A 6,000-nucleotide genomic window follows, 5' to 3' on the forward strand; every position below is an offset into this window, starting at 1 on the left:
TGATATGAGACTATCAGGAGAGACTGTTAAAAAGTTATGAGCTGTCTTGATGCAGAGAAAGTGGAGTTTGTCATCCTTGAGCTGCTGCCAAGATAGGCAGCAGGTAGGATTGAATGATGCTCTGGCTCTGTGGTCAAGTTCAGACATAGGCTTTAAGCAACCATGAGCCACTGATAAGCGTGATAGATTAATAAGCATGTATAAAGTGGACTTGTTAAACAGCTCTAATAGGAGAAAGTCAATGAGCACGCAATAAAGTGGACTTGTTAGGGCCAGTTTACCATCAGCCTTGCTAAAGTTGAACTTCATTTGTATTTAAAGACAGACTTTAAAGAAAATTCTTATTTGAAACTGGTGATAAAATCCAGGTCAGACACAGTTACATACAAACATACAGTACACACTGCTGCTCAAAAGTCCCTGATTTTAATAGAAAATTGGCTTTAATGCAATATCACATGAAGTTTATCAGTAATGTTTTCACAGCTTTAATCAAATCATTCATCATCCATAAGTTGTGATGGAAAAATGTCTGCAAGTGTACAGGAGCCCATTTTTGGAGACAATCACTCCTGTGTTATAATGTTAATTGAAGTTTATCAGGTCAGATGACCAATAGATGATAAGAAATATACTCTTACTAATTCTTAGAGTTACAAGTACTTTGCTAAGCAAAATTAAATGAGGTTAGGTTGGAACTTGAGACGTTTACATAAAAGGTTCAGTTGGTGATGCATGAAAGAAAATAAATTTCTTCTAAAAATCTTTTGGAGAATTCTGATGGTAAGAAATGAAAAATATTCAAAGAGTGAAACTGTTAAAAAAGTGAAGGTTTTGTGCAGCTGGGTGTTGCAGCCCCTTTAGAGGAAAATGTAAACTTGGTTTAATGAGGTTAAAAACAAAACCTGTGATGATCCAGACACATTTATTGTTTCTTTAATCACCACAATAGTTTGAGTTTGTGCTAAAATCTCTTAAAAAGCTGTTTTGAGTAAAAGTTTGGCTTTAATGTGTTAAACTTGCATTAGATAAGACAATGTACCACTGAACACAGGAGGGATTATTGCTGAAAATGGGTCTCTGAACACTTCTGTAGATATTCTATTCAAAATCATTCATGATTTGTGATCAGTGTCAATATTAAGCATTTATATGATTATTTATTCTTTTGATTAATTGCTGTGATTCAACATGAAATCAAATTTGAGTCTATTCAGAAAACAAGACATTTCTAATTCACCTCAGACTTTTGAGCTGTAGTCTACATTGTAATTATAGTGTACGGTTATTGATTAGAGCAGATGATATGAGACTATCAGGAGAGACTGTTAAAAAGTTATGAGCTGTCTTGATGCAGAGAAAGTGGAGTTTGTCATCCTTGAGCTGCTGCCAAGATAGGCAGCAGGTAGGATTGAATGATGCTCTGGCTCTGTGGTCAAGTTCAGACATAGGCTTTAAGCAACCATGAGCCACTGATAAGCGTGATAGATTAATAAGCATGTATAAAGTGGACTTGTTAAACAGCTCTGATAGGAGAAAGTCAATGAGCACGCAATAAAGTGGACTTGTTAGGGCCAGTTTACCATCAGCCTTGCTAAAGTTGAACTTCATTTATATTTAAAGACAGACTTTAAAGAAAATTCTTATTTGAAACTGGTGATAAAATCCAGGTCAGACACAGTTACATACAAACATACAGTACACACTGCTGCTCAAAAGTCCCTGATTTTAATAGAAAATTGGCTTTAATGCAATATCACATGACGTTTATCAGTAATGTTTTCACAGCTTTAATCAAATCATTCATCATCCATAAGTTGTGATGGAAAAATGTCTGCAAGTGTGCAGGAGCCCATTTTTAGAGACAATCACTCCTGTGTTATAATGTTAATTGAAGTTTATCAGGTCAGATGACCAATAGATGATAAGAGATATACTCTTACTAATTATTAGAGTTACAAATACTTTGCTAAGCAAAATTAAATGAGGTTAGGTTGGAACTTGAGACGTTTACATAAAAGGTTCAGTTGGTGATGCATGAAAGAAAATAAATTTCTTCTAAAAATCTATTGGAGAATTCTGATGGTAAGAAATGAAAAATATTCAAAGAGTGAAACTGTTAAAAAAGTGAATGTTTTGTGCAGCTGGGTGTTGCAGCCCCTTTAGAGGAAAATGTAAACTTGGTTTAATGAGGTTAAAAACAAAACCTGGGATGATCCAGACACAATTATTGTTTCTTTAATCACCACAATAGTTTGAGTTTGTGCTAAAATCTCTTAAAAAGCTGTTTTGAGTAATAAGTTTGGCTTTAATGTGTTAAACTTGCATTAGATAAGACAATGTACCACTGAACACAGGAGGGATTATTGCTGAAAATGGGTCTTTGAACACCTCTGTAGATATTCTATTCAAAATCATTCATGATTTGTGATCAGTGTCAATATTAAGCATTTATATGATTATTTACTCTTTTGATTAATTGCTGTGATTCAACATGAAATCAAATTTGAGTCTATTCAGAAAACAAGACATTTCTAATTCACCTCAGACTTTTGAGCTGTAGTCTACATTGTAATTATAGTGTACGGTTATTGATTAGAGCAGATGATATGAGACTATCAGGAGAGACTGTTAAAAAGTTATGAGCTGTCTTGATGCAGAGAAAGTGGAGTTTGTCATCCTTGAGCTGCTGCCAAGATAGGCAGCAGGTAGGATTGAATGATGCTCTGGCTCTGTGGTGCTAAAGTTGAACTTCATTTGTATTTAAAGACAAACTTTAAGACAGTAATGTTTTCACAGTTTTAATCAAATTATTCATCGTCCATAAGTTGTGATGGAAAAATGTCTGCAAGTGTGCAGGAGCCCATTTTTAGAGAAATTAAATGAGGTTAGGTTCGAACTTGAAATTTTAATATAAAAGTTTCAGGTGATGATGAATGTAAGTTTCACATAGTAGAAATTTGTGTTTATCATTTATATTGGTTTTATTCTGAGTTTTGTGTTTATTTGTGAGCATTGTTTTTATCTCCATGATTTTACTCTGTTTGTATCACATGTTTTTAGTCTGTTTTTACATTGTTTTAATCCACTGGTAATTGGCTGGGCATGGGACAATTTAGCTGATAGTCATCACCTGCTGAGGCATGTGTCTGTCCAGTGGTGTCTGTTGGGTCTAAACTCAGACCCCGCTGTATCCAGGACTTATTCCCATGAAAGAAAAACAAGGCAACAGTGTTCGATCGATTACTTGCGCAAGGGAGGCCACATCTGTGTCCAGCACGACAATGAACCCCATGATGGCCTCCTCTCGCTGGCTTTTATTGAGAGACAGTTAACACAAAACACAGCAAAGCAACGCCCCCCGCATTGTATGTATATGTGTGAACTTCTATATGTAAGTAGGAATGTGTGTGTGTGTGTGTGTGTGTGTGTGTGTGTGTGTGTGTGTGTGTGTGTGTGTGTGTGTGTGTGTGTGTGTGTGTGCTGCTGATCAAAGGGTCATAAACTCAGGAAGCTTAGATCAAAAGAAGTAGATCCTCCAGATAGGATGTATCTGCAATAAAACCTTACAGCCCCCTACCCAGAACCCCGAGAATCTGGGGGGAAGGACAGTGGAATCCCTTTCATCAAAGTTGGCAAGCATAAAAATGACAAACATTTAACAATCTACTCTAACAGTGTCCTTTCAGCTGTTTAAAGGACTTATTAAAAGGAAGCAAGCTGAGTACTGGAAGGAGAGAGGCCCTAGATTGGAAGAGGAACGCATGAAGCCCGTCTGGAGACCGGTCAGCGTGATGTGGTGACCCAGGAACGGCGACAGTAGGAGACAACGCGTGTGATTGACATCAGTGCAGATGTATACCACTGCCTGCATTTGTGAGTAGTGGCTGACTGTTGTTCACTGGGTGCAGCCGTGTTGGGAGAGTGTCGCCATGGCTATAAGCCAGTGCAGCATCCGGGATGATGGTTCTGGCTCCTATTTGTTTTTACGTACAGGTGATGACGTGAGGGGAGCCGCTGTGGTATCGAGCGACGGACTCCAATGCAGAATGCGAACTGGGCTGGGATGTGATGGGGCCCAGTGGATGGACGAGACTGGGACAGGAGGCTCCTAGTCTGCCTGGCACGATGCTGGCGTGGACCTCGCTTAGCAAGAGGAATTTCTGTCCAGCTCAAGAACACACAAGGAGTATTCGTCCTGGGTTGTGCGACTGGGTGGGATTTTTGTGCATGAAGAGAATTGTATTTTTACCAGTTTTAGAATAATCTTATCTAGTCTCGGTGGGAATTTTAGCATATTGAGAAAAATGTTGTTGTGAATTGGCTTGATTTAAATCAAATTGAACTGCACTCAATTAAAACCAAATATAACTTGTAATCAAATCTATTCAAATGTAAAGTCATCTCACTCAATTTGGACAACTAGCACTGAAAAATACACTGACATCCTCTGTTTCCCAATTAGCAGATGAGAGGTTGCTGTTTTATTCATGACTCAATACTTGAATGGTTTTATCCTTTTTATGAATAAACATTTTAAAATGACATTGCTTCATTGTATGATTAATTCTTTGTCTGTGTCAGTCCTTAATACATACACATGTGTACAATAATTCTAGTTGCCATAGTCTCCGGAGATCCTATGCTCCGTTTTCTCATACTTTTCTTCACTGTTTACCTCATTCTGCCCAATAAAATGTACAAATTTCTGTAAACAATTATGACTTGTTTTATGCCATTAATAAAAAATGTCTCCATATGAGGACGTACTTGAAAAGAAAAAGTCACCACTTTGCATTTTACAAAGCAAGTAAACAAACACGGGGCTATTTATCATATAAATAACTTTTAGGTCTGTGGGATAGAAGGATAGGAGCTTTAAATGTTGTGCCTCCATAATTATTCTAGAGTCTTTACAGTGTTCAGCGACTGTTGTGATTTGGTGCTATATACATAAACTTGAAGTGAATGAATCCACCTGTTCACAGGAGATCACAGGAAGATGACACCAAACATCAGAAGATCTTATTGTGCGCCAGAGTAAAAGGGTGGTTTCTTGGGACTAAAAGCACATAAACTACAGCAGAAGCTCACATAAAGCAGGAAATAAGCAGGCAGCCCTTCAACTGCTAATGCACGTTTTGCACTTTTATTGTTGTGTCATTCACTAACAGTTCAATGGTGCAAGATTACCATATATAGAATTAGGATATCTGCATGACACATCTATGCTATACAGCGAATGGATTAGAATTATTACAAATACAGTAAGCATATTTACATTTGATTTCAAGCTCCATACAATATAGATATTTACAAAGTATGAAAATGAAACCGGTCTGACAAATAATGTACAGTGTTAATGACGGGTTTTTTTCTCCTTTTCTTTTGGTGAACAAATCTGAAAGGGGGCGGGGTTAACTGATATTAATTGTCAGAGGGGGAAAATATCATGGCTAGTTTCGTTTGAAAGGCATCAACGGAAAAACAAACACACACACACAGAAAAAAGTGATGAGGTGAAGAAAGACATATTAAGTGTGCTGTCGTTTTAGATGTCACAAGCTACTTTGTATAGTCCTATATCCCTGATATTAGAAAGAATTAAAATGAGTTAAAATACACCTTTTTTTTGATAGAGTTCAGATGGATGCCTAGCATGACTAATGAGTAGATATCCCCCCCCCCCAAAAAAAAAACAAAAAACAAAAAAACAACAGACTTCTAATTCACTCAAACTGCTTTCTAATAAAGAGGAAGCACTAATGTAACTCACCTCCTCAGTCGGGGTGCAGGGGTTACATTTTAGGTCTCCTTTTCCTTCCCCCCCCCCCCCCCCCCCCCCCCCCCCCCCCCCCCCCACCCCCTCTCTCTTACATTCAAACCCTCTTTTAGTTCACACTAGAACAGGCCGCCACACCATCATTTGGTTTAATATGAGTGGAACAACTAAACCGCACAGACTTTAAATGATCAGTTAGTTGAACCTTTTATTAATAT

The sequence above is a fragment of the Pelmatolapia mariae genome, linkage group LG10_11 (genome assembly GCF_036321145.2).
Source record: "Pelmatolapia mariae isolate MD_Pm_ZW linkage group LG10_11, Pm_UMD_F_2, whole genome shotgun sequence".
In the NCBI taxonomy this organism is placed as follows: domain Eukaryota; kingdom Metazoa; phylum Chordata; class Actinopteri; order Cichliformes; family Cichlidae; genus Pelmatolapia; species Pelmatolapia mariae.